This window comes from Aethalodelphis obliquidens, unplaced genomic scaffold (genome assembly GCF_003676395.1).
Source record: "Aethalodelphis obliquidens isolate GAN/ISIS:26980383/991018 unplaced genomic scaffold, ASM367639v1 scaffold47, whole genome shotgun sequence".
Taxonomy (NCBI): domain Eukaryota; kingdom Metazoa; phylum Chordata; class Mammalia; order Artiodactyla; family Delphinidae; genus Aethalodelphis; species Aethalodelphis obliquidens.
This window is the reverse complement of record NW_020837991.1, coordinates 8,128,685-8,147,188: the sequence shown is the minus strand read 5'-3', so window position 1 is coordinate 8,147,188 and position 18,504 is coordinate 8,128,685. Positions and strand designations below refer to the sequence as shown.

Sequence of the window (18,504 nt, the reverse complement as noted above, 5' to 3'; positions counted from 1 at the left end):
ACTTCAATATATGGATTTGGAGGGCACACAGTTCAATCTGTAACAGGGTCCTTGGCTGCACAAGGAGGATAGCTCACTTCCTCCCTTCTCTAGTCCCTAGTCAGACAGAAAATCACTTAAATCCATTTCCTTCGATCAATCAAATAATTAAAGGATCTCTCAAGCCTGTCTTAATTCCCTTTCTCAACTTTTATCTTAGTTGCATTGCTAGTGCTGAGTAAGCAGGTAGAAAAGAGCTGGGAGGAGGGGGTTCACCAATTATAAACAGCATGGTAACCTGTTTAAAATCTATAGCTAAACTCAGCCATGCAGTTATATTTTAAATCACTGTGTGCCAACATTTCAAATTATATTACAAGCAGAGTCCATCTCTTCAACAACACTATGGAATGTGATGGTGACCACAGGAAGACTGGAACACTACACAGTGCTGTTTTTGCTTTGGAGCGCCTCCCAGAGATCACTACCATGCACAGTGGTAGGTGCTCCAAAGATGGGTATTGATGAGAATGGAGCCTGGCATTAATATACCTCTGATGAGAGAACATGAACTTCATATACACAGATGGAGGCAGTTAAACTTTGGGCATCGAACATTTATTCATTCACATGTTTATTCAACACCTTGGGATTTCATTTCATTCCATTTACTAAATATGTCTATTTATTATCATAGAGCTGGTAATACAGTTTATCACTTGGGGTCATTTTTGTTTGTTTTTTAATTCTATAAATTGTTTTTATCCTCAGGTTAGCATTTTGCTTTAAAATCCACTAGAGTTCAGTGGTTAGAGATGGAAAATATTAGTAATACAAATGCACAAAATTAAAGATGAGAATAAAGTTGATAATTGTACAAACTTGCCTCAAGATATTCTAAAGGTATCTTAGACTCATTTATTTGATCAAACTAATTTACTAGCTAACTCAGGATATCTCTAGTACTACAAAAAACTGTGCTAGGTGGTGAAGATATAAAGATAATTATGGCTATTTATTTTTTAGTGAGAATACATTTATCAAACCTATGTGTTTTTTTTTTGTTGTTGTTGTTTTGTTTTTGTTTTTGTTTTTTTCTGCAGTACGCGGGCCTCTCACTGTTGTGGCCTCTCCCGTTGCGGAGCACAGGCTCCAGACACACAGGCTCAGCGACCATGGCTCACGGGCCTAGCCGCTCCACGGCATGTGGGATCTTCCTGGACCAGGGCACAAACCCGCATCCTCTGCATCAGCAGGCGGACTCTCAACGACTGCGCCACCAGGGAAGCCCAAACCTATGTTATTTCTAAGCAAATAATTTTTATTAAATAAAAGAAATATTAAATATAAAATTTTAAATTTAAATATAAAATAAAGAAAATGTTTATTATTTATGAATAAATTTATTTTTATTATTTATAAAAAGAACTCAAAAAGTCAAAAAAGAACTCAAAAAGTCAAGAGCACTTTTTGCCTGTTTGATTAACGTTCAGCCTATAATTTAACGTAAGTTTGTTTTTGTTTTTTTTGTGGTATGCGGGCCTCTCACTGTTGTGGCCTTCCCCGTTGTAGAGCACAGGCTCCGGACGTGCAGGCTCAGCGGCCATGGCTCACGGGCCCAGCTGCTCCGCGGCATGTGGGATCTTCTCGGACCAGGGCACGAACCCGTGTCCCCTGCATCAGCAGGCGGACTCTCAACCACTGCGCCACCAGGGAAGCCCTAACATAAGTTTGGATCTGCATAGCAAAACAGCAATTAATGCTTAAATGTATTTCCTGACAATACACACTCATGGAAAAATAAATAACTCAAAGTAGTACTTATAATTTAAAATTATACAGTTTTCCTTTGCAATAAGAATATTAAGAATTTTATTTAAGTGAATTCTATAGAAAAATTATTAATATACTTAGCTTAAATGTTATTTATTTATTTCTATAACTTTTTGTGACAGGCACTATTTAAAATGCTTTAAAATTTAATAAAATGAATCCATTTAACAGTATCATGAGACAGGTACTATTTCATTTCCATTTGAAAGATGAAAAAATAAAGGAGAGTTCAGAAAACTTATCCAATTATTTCTGTATCACACAATAATAATTTTATTGTTAAATCCATAAGATATTTATAAATAGAATAACGTACAGTAAGAAGGATATTGGAGCCAAAATTATTAGGGAAAAACTGGATTTAGATGATCTCATATACCCATTTAGGCCAGAAAATGTCATGATTCATGGATTCTCTGAACTTCTCAGCTGCAAATAAGATAATGTGGAAAAAAAATTAAGTCTTCAGATATGGCATTCTCTGCTTTCTTCTGGAATGTTAGATACCAGATGACAGGCACCCTGTTTGTAAGAATATGTTTCTGTCCTTTATTTTCAATAGACATGTATTAAATGTGTAAGTACTGTATTTAACTGGAAGGAAGATTTGAGAATTTTCCATAAGGGTAAGGAATAAGTGCCATACTACAGGAGAGTTTAACTCTAATTTGTGAGTACACAGCATCCACATCTAATGAAGGTCCTCACAGTTTAGTTCCAAGAATTAACAATAAAAATAATAACATAAATGCACAAAAACAGCCCATACAGAAAAATAGAGATGGTACCTTCCACCACAGGACAATAATCCAAAGTTTAGATTCTCCACGTCCAGGGAGGGTTGATTTTCCACAAAGTATCATCTAGCATCATAATGTTTCAAAAGAAGCACACTTTTACCACAAACTAAACAAAGCAAAGAAAAAGGGAAAAAATATTTGAAGTTTTGTTTTGGGCTGTGTTTCATTTAACCAAAGGAAAGCAAACAACATGTATGGCTAACAATGTATAGAATTGTCAGGTATTTTACCAAGTGATGAGATGCTGCAAAACTCTGACCATATTTCTGTTCCTTCCATTGGTTAACTGCTCTTTTGGATATGTTATTTAATTTCACAAAATACACACAGAAATACCTCTCCACCTTTGGGGGATTTTATTGGACAAAAATTTGAAAATTTTTGCCATCTTAAAAAAAATAGAACAAAACTTAGTAAGGAGTAGCACTAATAAGTAGAAGGACTAATTTCTCTCCAGGCTTATTAGGGCAATTTCTATTTTTATTGGAACTAGTTTGGAAATAGTTTAAATCTGTACAGGGAAATGGACATGTGTTGTTGTTTTGTTTTGTTTTGTTTTGTAGTTGTGTGTGTGTAATCAACCACCAGAGCACATGGGATATATATAGGAAATACTTTAAAATTCAAGTCTACAAACATGTTAGTTTCCTTATGTTAGTCTATTTCAAACAAATCTTTAGGATTACCCATTTTGTGCACTATTCTTAGTAAAATCAGAAAGTCCCCATCCTCTGGGAACTTACAGTCATGAAGATGAGAAGCACAGAGATAATTCTAAGATAATTCTGACTCTAATATTAGTCAGGGTATGGTAGACAATATCTGATGTATAAATGGTCTGTATCAGGCAACTGTCCTAATTAGTAATTACATGATGGCTGCAAACATATCCACTGCTCCAAACTCATAGGAAAAGAAACTTAGGGATTTTGAAAATCCTCTTGAAAAAGGTGAACACTGAGCTGTTGAACTGTTTGTTGAAGGATGGGCAGGAGTTAATCAGGCAAATGTTAAAGGGAGTTTATTTCATGCAAAGACAAAGAGAACAGATTTGGGAGCATGAAGACACTGACATACATATAAAATTGTAATGTTACATCATCCTTGAATTTTCTTTTATATAGCTAGGCATCCCACTCTCTCTGTTTCTGTCTCTTGTCTTTGTCTCTCTCTCTCAATGTGTGTGTGCCTATACGGGTTTGAATTTTTTGAATTTGTCATAATTCAATCATGTTAGGACATAACTTGTGTTAATGTCCTATATTCCACTTGACTGTCAAAGCATATGACTCTAAGATTTCCTCTAAGTTTCTTTCTCCACCTACTTAATCTCTGTTGCCTATAAACCAGCTTCGAAGGGAATCGTTTCTCTACAAAAAAGATCACCACCATTATTAGTACTCATAAAATACTTTTTGTGAGAAGTGGCAAGAAAGTACAAGATCAGTGATTGGAGTATATGTTAAATATAAATATTTATTTACTATTACATTTTATTTTTATATATAAAAAATACCCTAGCAATAGGCTTAGTTTTTTAACAATTTAATTCCTTCTCCTTCCAATACACAGGAATGTAGCTGTCAGAAACCAGATAGCATTACGGTCTCTTACCAACATGCATCAATTTATTTTTTGTTTATTGATGCCATGGGTAATATAAATTATTATTTAGGAGTTGCTCATAATATGTAGAGGAGAAATTCTAGAAGTCTTAGGTTTTTCTGAGGAGTTAAAAGTTAATAGCATAGATTTGGGCAAAGATAATCCTGTGTTAAATTTTTGTTCTGATTTGTTCTGATAAATTCTAGCTGAGTGACATTGGGTAACTTTATTTTACTTATCTCAGTTTCCACACTGAATTCCCAACTGAAATGAGAATTTTTGTGAGATTTGAATGGAATTATAGAGATGTATAAAATAAAATCTTTGGCTTAAAATGTGTATAGAGCATGGACTTCAAATGCTGTGGGCTGTGTGTGTGTGTGTGTGTTTGCAGGTACATGTATATATATGCTTACCCAGAATATATTAAGGACAGAAAAATGTTAGGAAAACCTATAGAGAAGAGCATGACATAGGGCCTGACAAAGAAATCAACAAATATATAAATATGTATTATGAGTGAAAAGTAAATGTACATCTACAAATACAATAAGTAATTTTTTAAAAAAATAAACAAATAAATGAATTAGTGCCCCATAGAGGGAAGTAACAAGAACCTTATCTGTTATTTATGTGTCATCTTCTTTTTTTAACCTTTCCTTTAATCTCTCTAATCAAAACTTCACAATTGACATGTTATCATTCACGCAAGGAAGATCTCACTGAAATTTGCAATCAAGAGGAAGAAGCAGGAAATATATGAGGGGTGGGGAAGGGAATGTAGGTTGTCACCATAAACACTAAGTCCATAAAAATTATCAAACTTTGAGTTGTCTGTGGTTTCTTAGTTGGCAGTTGCAACTATATAATTACTATTATTATTATATATTATTCATTAATCAGAATATTTAAGTATGTCTGAGGAATCTACTTTTAACGATCCTTCTGAATCATTCAATGAAGTACTACGTTTTGACAAACAATGATGTAAATCTCATACAGAAAATGAATCTATAATGTAAGTCCTATGTGGTACTAAGAAAAACTATTTCCACAGAACATATCTACCTGTTTGGTTGGCAGACTCTTTGGGTCACCAGACAGAATTTGTTAGCTTCAAGTTGTAATAAAGGAAATTCACTGATAGGTAAGTCGATTTGTTACTGTAGGGAGCAATTTAGAAATCCTGAAGCTGAGTGGAGAGAGACTACTTGAAACAGACACATTAACGTACACACAATGACAGAAAATGTTAAATGCTATAAACGCATAGTTGAATGAGACTATTCAGTGCAGGGGCAAACCATATAAATAAATGGAACCCTTGAATGTCTTACTAAATATAGATTTGTACAAGTATGCTTTATTTTCAAAAACATGACAACTTTCCAATTTACTGTATTTGCTAAAACTTTATTGGAAAGAGAAAAACTTAAAGGCACTCTCAGCTTTCAAGGTGCTTACGAATTAAGGGGTAGAGAAAGTCACCAACAGTTAATTTGAAAATCAGGCTGCTGATTAGCCATAAGACAGCAAGAGAAGAGGTTTCATAAGTAGTAAGTGATTAATTGTCCCTTGAATTACACTGACAGTAATTGATAGAGGACTTAAAAGCAGGGAGAATTTATCTGATGATGCTGAGTCATTCCAAGGTGAACCAATGTCAAGTGCCTCTTGGTTTTAAAAGAAGGCAGAAGGATAAAGCACTGCAAAGTCCTGTGAAAACTTTTACAAGATTAGACAAAGAAAATTGATACTTTCTATGTGATTGGAACTGTGCTATATACATTATACATCTATATACATTTCTTTAATCTTTACACCCTGGGAATTAGATACTAGCACCTAGTTTACAGATGAATAAACCAAGATTAACAAAGTGAGTAACTAAGTGATCCAAAGTCATGGAACAACTGAGTACAAGATTTAAATCGTGGTTGATGACTCCAAATCTTGTTCATATTACATTGCATCAAACTAATATCTGCTCTACTTGCTTATTTGGAAGAAATAATGATGTGAAACAGGTGATTATGTCAGGCCAATGAATTTTAACTATAATTACTTCCAGTTGGGGCGCATTTTGATGCTACCAATTTCAGGAGTTTAGAAGTTTGGATTTTCCTCTCTCGGTGTTCTGTTCTCTGACTCATTTTTCTTTTTGACCACCAATTTAACTATTGTTGCAATTGCCTGCAATTTCTATGTGGCTTTATCCTTGCTAAGATGCTTAAGAACTATTTTCAGTTGTGTTAATTCCCCTATTGTGTCATTGTTCACTATATTGTAGGGATTACTTGATACAAGATGAAATAGAAAGATTTACTTAACAGCAGCAACAATAAAGTCTTGACTGAAGAAACAAGAATGCATTTTTCTTATTTTATTTTGTGGTTTTATTCAACTTTTAATACCATAAGTAATACTTGGTTTTAACAGCCAATTTTCTCTCGCGTAAGATAGATGAATATTGTGGTACTGTTAGGACTATGGATTGTGATCAAAAGTTTGAAATAATGTCTTCAAGTCTCATCCATGTTGAGGACATTATGCTAAATGAAATTAGCAAGTAGGAGAAGGACAAATACTGCATGATTCAGTTATATGAGGTCTCTAAGATAGTCAGAATCGTTAAAAGCAGAAAGTAGAATGGTGGCTTCCCAGGGCTGGGGGGTGAAGGAAATGGGGAGATGCATTTCAGTGATGCAAGATGAAAAGTTCTAGAGGTCCACGGTACAATATTGTATGTATAGTTAACAATAATGTGCTGTACATTTAATATTTTATTAAGTGGGTGAACCTCATCCTACGTATTTTTACCACAATAAGAAAAAGTTAAAAATAAGAATCCACATCAGAAAAGTATTCCTTTTAAGAACTTCTATGACAAGTTATGGACATGATGAGTATTTGAAAACAAGTTCAAGGAGATGAGCAGAATTCAAGCTCTCAATTTCTTTAACTTAGAAAAATGTCAGTCATGTCTGTGCCTCTAATGTCTCTGATTGCAAAAGGCATCAACTAATCTGAAACATAAATCCAAAGATAAATAAACAGTATAGATGTTTTAGAAATTAAAAGTTTACCTATTTTATTTTCTGAAATTGACATTAGAGTACTTCAATATAGAGTTCCACTTCTGCTTACAATGTAGGAGCCCACAAGAGAACATTGCTCCTACCCTATCCATTAAAAAAATTACAGTTTTCCTTAAATCCATTAGAGAGTTGAGTCTACAGGGCAACAAACTGCATTAAGTTCTAAAGAGTGCTAGATCTATACAAGGAGACATGGGACACCAAATTGTTTCCCTGTTGACAGAGCACAAAAGAAAGAGGTGGCTGCTGTAAAAATAGGTAAAAGTAAAACAGCCACAATTTTAATGATTTCTTGTAAGTTTATTATGGGCTGGCACGACAGGTTAGAATAACTGAGAACACTGAACCCAAGGGGTGTCTATATTCACACATGAACTATGTTACATTGGCCTCCACTGGCTATTCAAGAGAATGTTTGAGGGCAGAATGGAAGACCTGCTGAGAGCCCTCTAGTGACTTACAGAACCCAAATCCCACTCTTCCCCATGTCCTTCTCTTATATTAATCAAAAGACTTAAGCTGGTGGGGAAGGGGCAGGAAATCTTCCAGCTCCCAAGGCCCAAGCAAACATAGACGACTAAAAGAGGAAAAAAAAATCTCTCTGCCACTGGACGTGGAAATGAGAAAATCTGTGGAGTACATGATTCTGCATGACACAAAGATAAGTCAACTATCAATTATAAATACTACAGGGTGAAGGTCAGGAAACTCTTTCCCTTCAAAACCACCCCCCTTCCCAAACACTAGGCAGACTCTGGCTACAATAAAGAGGAAGAAACACTGAAAAATTCTTATTCCTGTAGTCCAAGATCACAAGACCTCCCTAAGACTGAGATTGGAACTGTAGAACCAAGCAAGAACACTCCCTCTGTATAACTTGATGCAAAGTTATAAGCAGAAGTAGGCTAGTACTAGTACAGGGGCAGTAGAGTAAAGGGAACACCCATGGAGCAGGTACGCAAGGGCAGTCAACAGCTGAGGATGGTAATACAATTCTCAAAAAACTATATTATGGAGCCCCAGGTCCCACTCTAAGCATTACATACTTTCATCCCAACCCTGTAGATGTTTGAAATCTGTGGTGCCCTGAAGGTAGAAAAACAAGTCCCAAATCCAGCTAAAATACTGAATAAAGAGATTCAACTCCCCACATAGAGAGAAGATGGATGAGAAAATTATTTACCTTGGTCTTTACTATTCATCTGAACATAATATCCAGAATTCCATCAAAATAACAAGAAAAAAAAATGAAGAGAAAACAAGGCAGACCCAGATGTCACCTAAATTTTTGAACCATCATAGGAGCTTTAAAATACATATGATCAATATTAAAGGATCTAATGTGATGATAGATCAGCAAACTTGAAGACAGATCATATCTATTATTCAACTTGAAGTATACACAAACCAATGGCTACATTTTTGAAAATAAGGTAAGTTCTAGATTGGGCTATTCTGAGTATCTAGTGGCAGAGACCTTGGGTAGGGTCTTTGAAAGGCCTGCGGGGGTGGGAAGTGGGGGCTGGAGATGAGACATACCTTGTGTTCCGTGCTGCCTGGTATTGTTGCAAGAGCAGCAATAATGAAACAGGAAGTCAAGTGGTCTGAGCACAGCACTTAGTTGTCTTTTTGAAGGAATTGTCTTCCTTCTCCCTCTTTTGGAAAATTGTGAAGTCTTTGACTAACTAAATACTGAGATGGATTTCAGTTTATTGTCTTCCTGGGAGCTGAAATGCACAGTTTGTTTCTTCTTATCTTCAGCTGCTTTTTTGTTTGTTTGTTTGTTTAAAGTCATACACAATTTAATGAAAATAAAAACACCTAATTTCAGAACCTTAGAAAAGTGTTGCCAGGGTGTTTAGTTTAAAATAATAAAACCTACTTGCTCAGTACTATAAAGAGAAAGACTGATACTTGTTTTACTTTTCAAAATTTGCCCACCTCTCTTTTCAGAGCTAATGTTAACCCCCAGAAACCATAAGGGCAGCATGGCTCACCACTCAAGATTGATGGAGTTTTTTGATTTGTTTGTTTGTTTTCAAGTATAGTTGATTTACAATGTTGTGTTAGTTTCAGGTGTACAGCAAAGTGATTCAGTTATACATATATATATTATTTTTCAGATTGTTTTCCCTTACAGGTTATTACAAATTATTGAGTATAGTTCCCTCTGCTATATAGTAGGTCCTTGTTGGTTATCTATTTTATATATGGTAGTATGCATATGTTAGTACCAAACTCCTAATTTATCCCTCCTCCCATCCCCCTTCCCCCTGGTAACCATAACTTTGTTTTCTATGTCTGTGAGTCTGTTTCTGTTTTGTATATAAGTTCATTTGTGTCATCTATTAGATTCCACATATTAGTGATATCATGTGGTATTTGTCTTTCTCTGTCTGACTTACTTCACTCAGTGTGATCTTCTCTAGGTCCATCTATATTACTGCAAATGGCAGGATTGATGGAGGTTTGAACTGAGATAGTCTCAGAACAGGTCTGTAAACCCATTCTATGTTTATCCTCCAGTTCTTAAGCATATATTGATAGTTGGAATAAGTATAGCCAGCATCTAGCAGAATGCTTATCTTGGCTGTAACTCATGAGGTGAGGGTACTTAAATTCATAAGACCCAAGCTTAAAATACCAAAGCTTAAGCCTACAGAGCTTTGGCAACCTACAAAGATATTAAATTAAAGCAAAAGAATTTCATCACTGGGGAAATTAGGGGAAAAAAAGATTGATGTCAAGATTGTGGTAATTCCCAAAGGCTAACTAAGGACTATCATGTAACTAGGAGCTTCAGGAATCTATATATAACATAATTTCATAGTGCCACAAGGTACCTTGGAAGAGGATTTTCTAGCCCAATCTCCTGACTTTTAATTATAAGAAAATCGATGGAAGTTTTTAGCAGAGACTGGACCCTTTCATAATTACTGATTTTAAGTCCCTGAGACATGAGTTGGGACAGGAAATATTTTATGATGTAGGTTCTCCCTAGCTCCATTTTATAGACAAGTATATTAAACTCAGATCACAGATTTAGTAAAGCAGGAAGCTGAGATTCAAACTCAGGTCTCTTTGACTCTAAAAATCTGGGCTTATTCCTTTGCATCATACAGGGACCTCTTGGCAGTATGGAACAAAATTGAAAGTTTTCCTTTTTTTCCCTCTTAGTCTTGTATTCTTATGGTTGGGGAGTGAGCAAGGATGTCATTCTTCTTGTCTTCAGGTACAGGGATGTACATTAACCCCTTTGTGAATGGGTCATTGTGGAATCTTTCAGTTGGATTTCTCTGAGTGTAAATGTGAATGGTGGGTTGTTGTTCTGCCAGCATGCAGGTGTGTGTGTGTTTTGGTGGTGGCACTGGGATAGCCGACAGGTCTCAATGGGGGAATGAGAGGGCAAATATCAATTAATATTCATAATAGCAATGATGACAGCGAACATTTATTGAACATTTCCTATGTGCAAGAAGAGAGAAAATCGCCCCCTCTTTGTAATCTCTGCACTAGTCTTAGGTTTCATTACTTTGGAACTCTCAGAAGATAAGACCATGAGTAAATTTGTGACTCTAATAATATTTTAACAGTACTCAGAGAAAGTGATTGTTGCATTAGTTCAACAGAATTAATGAGTAAGTATGAAAGCAAGGCTTAGAATAAGTATAAAAGGAGCCTTTCCACAAGACCAGAATAGATGATTCACATCTGTACTTAGTTTTTACCTAATAAAATCCCATTTGTCTTGGATGAAGGTCTCTATTAAATAATAGCAGAAAATAAAATGACAGCCATACATCTCTTTTCCCTTATCTGTGCTCAAGAGAGAGGATTAGTACGGAAGCAATGCCTGAAAGCATCTAGCTCCTGTTTGATGTAGCAATTTCCCCCCTGCAATAAGTTGCTACAGTAAAGTTAGCTATGATCATCTTTTCTTCTCCTTCTTTGTATTGTTAAATGCTGAAAAAGCACCTCTGCCCCAGTTCCCAAGAGCTAAAGAAAGCCCTTCTTCCTTGTATCTCCTCTTTGAAGCCAGTGAGAGGTCTGCAGAAAAGAAAAAGAATGAGAGATTTGGCCTCAGACAAAAACCGTAGTCTCAGTGGTTTAGTAACAAAGTTGACAGCTTGAGGGATAAAAAATCCCATGTGGCAGATCCATATGTGGCAAAGTCTTCCCAGAATGAATGAATGTATTATAAATCATTTCTGGAGTTGTTCCACATGTTGATTTAAAAGGGATTTCATTTCACTTTTATTTTAATATACTTTAGTGTATCTAGTGGATAATTAAAATAGAACATGAAACAATGACACTCAGAGAAACACCTGAAGGTAGAATATTTTTCTTCTTGATAAAAAAAATGTATTTGGAAAAAAGCTCAAACCCATTACAGTAGTAAACCTTGTTTCAGGGTGAGGGGGTATGGCAGGTGGAGGACCCATAAGACCATGATCAGCCCACTTTTAAATGAATTTACCTTTAGGAGGCTTTCTGATTTTCTACTGACCCACTTCCAGAATCTCTTTTTCAATTTTCAATCATGTAAAATAAGCATCTTATCCGGGAACATGAACAGGAGGTGGAGGATTTTCTTCTCTGCAATGTATGCAAGTTTCTAGTTCAAATGATAATATCTGCTTATAAAGATTTTTTTAAATAAAGGTAATGATATTCTTGGCAAATATTTGAATACAAAGATTAATTGTATTTAATTATGTGTTGTGATGGCTAAATTTATATGTCAACTTGACTGAGCCACAGGGTGCCCAGACAATTGGTCAAACATTACTCTGGATGTGTCTCTGAAGGTGTTTCCGGATGAGATTAGCATTTCAATCAGTGCTCTAAGTTAAGGAGATTGGCCTTTCGGTTTTGAGTGAGCCTCTTACTAAGTAACAAGACCTGAATAGGACAAAAAGTCTGAGTAAGAAAAACTCCTGCCTGAATGCCTTCACTGGGAAATCAGTCATTTCCTGGCTTTGCCCTGGAACTGAAACATTGGATCCTCTCTTGTGGGGTCTCCAGTCTGTTGGCTTTCAGACTGGAGCTACACCATCAGCTCTCCTAGTTCTCTAACTTGGTGACTGCAGATCTTGAGACTTCTCAGTTTCCATAATCATATGAGTCAATTCCTTATTCCAAAGGATATATACACACACACACACACATACACACACACACACACACACACACACATATATATATATATGTAAATATATATGTATGTAATTATGTTATACACAAGTATATTATAATATACTTCTGACTTGTACGGATATTGAGAAACATGTTTTTCTACCCCATGAGAATCTTCTCTGCCCTGGTCGTAGTTTTCATGGGAGCAAGTGGAAAAACCACAGCCCAGGTGTCCCAGGCATTTCTTTAAGTAAAAGCAGAGGCAGAGGTGAAGATGCTCACCAGGGTTTCAAGTTACTCCTCACCAAGGTTAACAGAACTGGCACACGCTACTTGCTTAGAACAGCCAACAGTCTCCTTGGAGAAAAGGCCTGTGATTTCCTCTCATCTTTCAGAGTTTCCTGTTGCAAATTCTACCAAGCAGAGATGGAAGAGTCGACTTGAGCAACATTTCAGAGAAGACCAGAAACCACATAAACACCTGGGTACCCAAAAGTTAAAAGGTAAAATTATAGAGTTGCTGTCTCCAAATTCAGTTAATTCAGTGACTAATCTGATTCCTGTGAATGCCATCTAATTCAAAGGAAACTGGGCTCATCAACTTAGCAAAGTGCAGACCAAAGAAAGACAATGGAAACTCAGCAAGAATGAAGACAAGCCTGTGCAAATGATGTTTAAGGAATATACCTTTAAAAAGACCTATATAGGAGAACTATTCACCAAAATTTTGGCGCTTCCCCATATTGGCAAGTAGCTGAATATGTTCATCATGCTTCCAGATGAAAAGACCAGTTGGAAAAGGGTGGAAAAATAACTTACTTACGAGAAAATCATAGAATGGACAAAACTAGACATGATGAATGAAGAAGAGGTGGAAGGTTTCCTCCTGAGATTTAAGCTGGTGGAGAAATAGGACAGGCAGGATGCTCTTTGCAGTATGGGAATGATGGATGCCTTGGAGCAGACCAGGGCAACTCTTCTGGAGTGTCATCCAAGAGAGACCTCTTTCTGCCCAAGGTCCTGCACAGTTCCTTCGTGAATGTCAATGAAGAAGGCATGGAGATAATGGCCACCACTGCTGCCATCATGATGATGCCACCTGTAAGAATGATCACCAGGTTCTGTGAGGACCACCCCTTCCTTTTGTTTATCCAGCACAACAAAACCAATTTTATTCTTTGTGTGGCTGATTTTCTTCCCTATAAGGAAATGGTTGGTGCAGCTGATAGACATTCTCCTGTCTCTTACTAACCCACTTTTCCTCTGAAACTTCACAGTGTGTCTCCAAGCCAAAATGATTTTGGTGACAATCCAAACATAAAGAGTAAAATTTTTTTTAAAAAAATCTAAATAATTAAATATAAGTGATTCTGTTTCTCTGGAGAGCCCTGACTAATACATGTGTGGATTCACTTAAAAATAAAATGGGTGTGTTTAAGTGTATACAGATAATTATTTACCCACATTCATATATATTATGCATACTGTAATAAATATTTTAACCACATCATATATTATATACAGAGGACAGAACAATAGAGAAAGGAAGAGGAATTAAAAGGTGATAACTAAAAAGTCATCAGAAGTTACAAGAAAAGTAGAGAAGGAACATTAGTCTGGAAGTCACATTTCTGGATTCCATTCTTAGTTTAACATTTACTAGTAATCAAAACTCAGGGAAGTTGTGGGGAGTCTGGGCAGGGTGTATAGAGTCAGCTTTTTCAATTCTATGTCAAAGTAGGACATTTAAAGGAATTCAAGTTGTTGGAGGATTCCAGCATTGGGAAACTGAATAGTGAGAACATCTTGGGCAGTGAACATTGCTCATCATTTTCCACATATAGTAGGATCCAGGTGGGAATCCACAGAAGAAATAAAGTAGACACAGGAGAAACAAGAGGGCAGGGACTCCCCATCACCAACTGAGGTCAGAATAAGGCTTTGATTCCAGAGGAAACCAAGAAAAGCAGAAAGGTTTCACAACTTAATTACACTGCTTGGGATAAAAGTGAGTCCTGAAGCCTGGATTCAATGTTTAGCTAATTGGGAGAATAATAAAAAATTGCAGAGTTTACTAGATTCCAGATGTGACCAATTCCAGGTCGTGATTTTGACTCATAATTATTATCTTTTTCATGAAGAACTTCTCTTTATTTCTGGCTAGAATTGACCATTTATTTCTATTTAAGATGCAGCTTCACAACAAATGCTAAGGGAACTTCTCTAGGCAGGAAAGAGAAGAGAAGAAAAAGACCTACAAAAACAAACCCAAAGCAATTAAGAAAATGGTAACAGGAACATACATATCAATAATCACCTTAAGGGCTTCCCTGGTGGCACAGTGGTTGAGAGTCCGCCCGCTGATGCAGCGGACACAGGTTTGTGCCCCGGTCTGGGAAGATCCCTCATGCCGTGGAACAGCTAGGCCCATGAGCCATGGCCACTGAGCTTGCATGTCCGGAGCCTGTGCTCCACAATGGGAGAGGCCACAACAGAGAGAGGCCCACGTACCACAAATAAATAAATAAATACCTTAAATTTAAATGGATTAAATGCTCCAACCAAAAGATATAGGCTGGCTGAATGGATACAAAAACAAGACCCACATATATGCTGTCTACAACAAACCCACTTCAGACGTAGGGACACATACAGACTGAAACTAAGGGCATGGAAAAAGATATTCCATGCAAATGGAAATCAAAAGAAAGCTGGAGTAGCAATTCTCATATCACACAAAATAGACATTAAAATAAAGACTATTACAGGGTACAAAGAAGGACACTATGTAATGATCAAGGGATCAATCCAAGAAGAAGATATAAAAATTGTAAAAATTTATGCACCCGCCATAGGAGAACCACAATACATAAGGCAAATGTTAACAGCCATAAAAGGGGAAATTGACAGCAACACAATCATAGTAGGGGACTTTTAACATCTCACTTTCACTAATGGACAGATCATCCAAAATGAAAATAAATAAGGAAACACAATCATTAACTGACACATAAAACAAGATGGACTTAATAGATATTTATAGGACATTCCATCCAAAACAACAGAATACAATTTCTTCTCAAGGGCTCATGGAACATTCTCCAGGATAGACCATATCTTGGGTCACAAAACAAGCTTTGATAAATTTAAGGAAATTGAAATCATATCAAGTACCTTTTCCAATCACTATGCTATGAGACTAGATATCAATTACAAGAAAAAATCTGTAAAAAATGCAAACACATGGAGGCTAAACAATACACTACTAAACAGCCAAGAGGTAACTGAAGAAATCAAAGAGGAATCAAAAAATACCTAGAAACAAATGACAATGAAAACACGATGATCCAAAACCTATGGGATGCAGCAAAAGCAGTTCTAAGAGGGAACTTAATTGCAATACAATACTAGCTCAAGGAACAAGAAACATCTCAAATAAACAACCTAACCTTACACCTAAAGCAATTAGAGAAAAAAGAACAAAAACAACAAAACCCAAATATAGCAGAAGGAAAGAACTCATAAAGATCAGATGAGAAATAAATGAAAAAGAAATGAAGGAAACAACAGCAAAGATGAAAAAAACTAACAGCTGGTTCTTTGAGAAGATACATAAAATTGATAAACCATTAGCCAGATTTATCAAGACAAAAAAGGAGAAGACTCAAATCCACAGAATTAGAAATGAAAAAGCAGAAGTAACAACTGACATTGCAGAAATACAAAGGATCATGAGAGATTACTACAAGCAACAATATGCCAATAAAAATGACAACCTGGAAGAAATGCACAAATTCTTACAAAAGCACAAACTGCTGAGACTGAACCAGGAAGAAAGAGAAAATATAAACAGAACAATCACAAGCACTGAAATGGAGACTGTGATTAAAAATCTTCCAACAAACAAAAGCCCAGGACAAGATGGCTTCACAGGCGTATTCTATCAAACATTTAGAGAAGAGCTAACATTTATCCTTCTCAAACTCTTCCAAAGTATAACAGAGGGAGGAACACTCCCAAACTGATTCCACATGACCACCATCATCTTGATACCAAAACCAGACAAAGAGGTAACAAAAAAAAGAAAACTACAGGCCAATATCACTGATGAACATAGATGCAAAAATGCTCAACAAAATACTAGCAAAGAGAATCCAACAGCACATTAAAAGGGTCATACACCATGATCAAGTGAGGTTTATTCCAGGAATGCAAGGATTCTTCAATATAAGCAAATCAATCAATGTGACACACCATATTAACAAATTGAAGGATAAAAAGTATATGATCATCTCAATAGATGTAGAAAAAGCTTTTGACAAAATTCAACACCCATTTATGATAAAAACCCTCAAGAAAGTAGGCATAGAGGGAATCTACCTCAACATAATAAAAGCCATATATGACAACCCACAGCTAACATTGTTCTCAATGGTGAAAAACTTAAGCCATTACATCTAAGATCAGGAAAAAGACAAGTTTGCCCACTCTCACTGCTATTATTCAACATAGTTTTGGAAGTTTTAGCCACAGCAATCAGAGAAGAAAAAGAAATAAAAGGAATCCAAATCAGAAAGGAGTAAAACTGTCATTGTTTGCAGATGACATGCTACTCTACATGGAGAACCATAAAGATGCTACAGAAAACTACTAGAGCTAATCAAAGAATTTGGTAAAGTAGCAGGATGCAAAATTAATGTACAGAAATCTTTTGCATTCCTATACAACAATGATGAATAAAATGAAACAAAAATTAAGGAAACATTCCTCTTTACCACTGCAACAAAAAGAATCAAAAACCTAGGAATAAACCTACCTAAGAAAACAAAAGACCTGTATGCAGTAAATTAAGACACTGATGAAAGAAATTAAAGATGATACAAACAGATGGAGAGATATACCATGTTCGTGGATTGGAAGAATCAACATTGTGAAGATGACTATACTACCCAAAGCAATCTACAGATTCAATGCAATCCCTATCAAACTACCAGCGGCATCTTTCATAAAACTAGAACAAAAAATTTCACAGTTTTTATGGAAACACAAAAGAACCCAAATAGACAAAGCAATCTTGAGAAAGAAAAACATAGCTGGAGGAATCAGGCTCCTGCTCTTCAGACTATACTACAAAGCTACAGTAATCAAGACAGTATGGTACTGGCACAAAAACAGAATTACAGATCAATTGAACAGGATAGAAAGGACAGAGATAAACCCATGCACATATGGTCACCTTATATTTGATAAAGAGGCAAGGATATACAATGGAGAAAAGACAGCCTCTTCAATAAGTGGTGCTGGGAAAACTGGACAGCTACATGTAAAATAATGAAATTACAATGCTCCCTAACACCATGCACAAAAATAAACTCAAAATGGATTAAAGATCTCAATGTAAGGCCAGACACTATAAAACTCTTAGAGGAAAACATAAGAAGAACACTCTATGACATAAATCACAGCAAGATCCTTTTCGACCCACCTCCTAGAGAAATGGAAATAAAAACAAAAATAAACAAATGGGACCTAATGAAACTTAAAAGTTTTTGCACAGCAAAGGAAACCATAAACAAGACAAAAAGACAACCCTCAGAATGGGAGAAAATATTTGCAAATGACGCAACTGACAAAAGATTAATCTCCAATATTTACAAGCAGCTCATGCAGCTCAATATCAAAAAACCAAAAAACCCAATCCAAAAATGGGAAGAAGACCTAAACAGACATTTCTCCAAAGAAGATATACAGATTGCCAACAAACACATGAAAGGATGCTCAACATCACTAATCATTAGAGAAATGCAAATCAAAACTACAGTGAGGTATCACCTCACCCCAGTCAGAATGTCCATCATCAAAAAATCTACAAACAATAAATTCTGGAGAGAGTGTGGAGAAAAGGGAACCCTCTTTCGCTCTTGGTGGGAATATAAATTGGTACAGCAACTATGGAGAACAGTATGGAGGTTCCTTAAAGAACTAAAATTAGAACTTCCATATGACCCAGCAATCCTACTACTGGCCATATACCCTGAGAGAACCATCAT

The 18,504-nt window shown here is 36.0% G+C and overlaps 1 pseudogene; it reads left to right on the top strand.

Moving 5' to 3' along the window:
- Positions 1-384: 384 nt before the first annotated feature.
- Positions 385-13,705, top strand: LOC113607253 (serpin B6-like; annotated as a pseudogene).
- Positions 13,706-18,504: the final 4,799 nt, after the last annotated feature.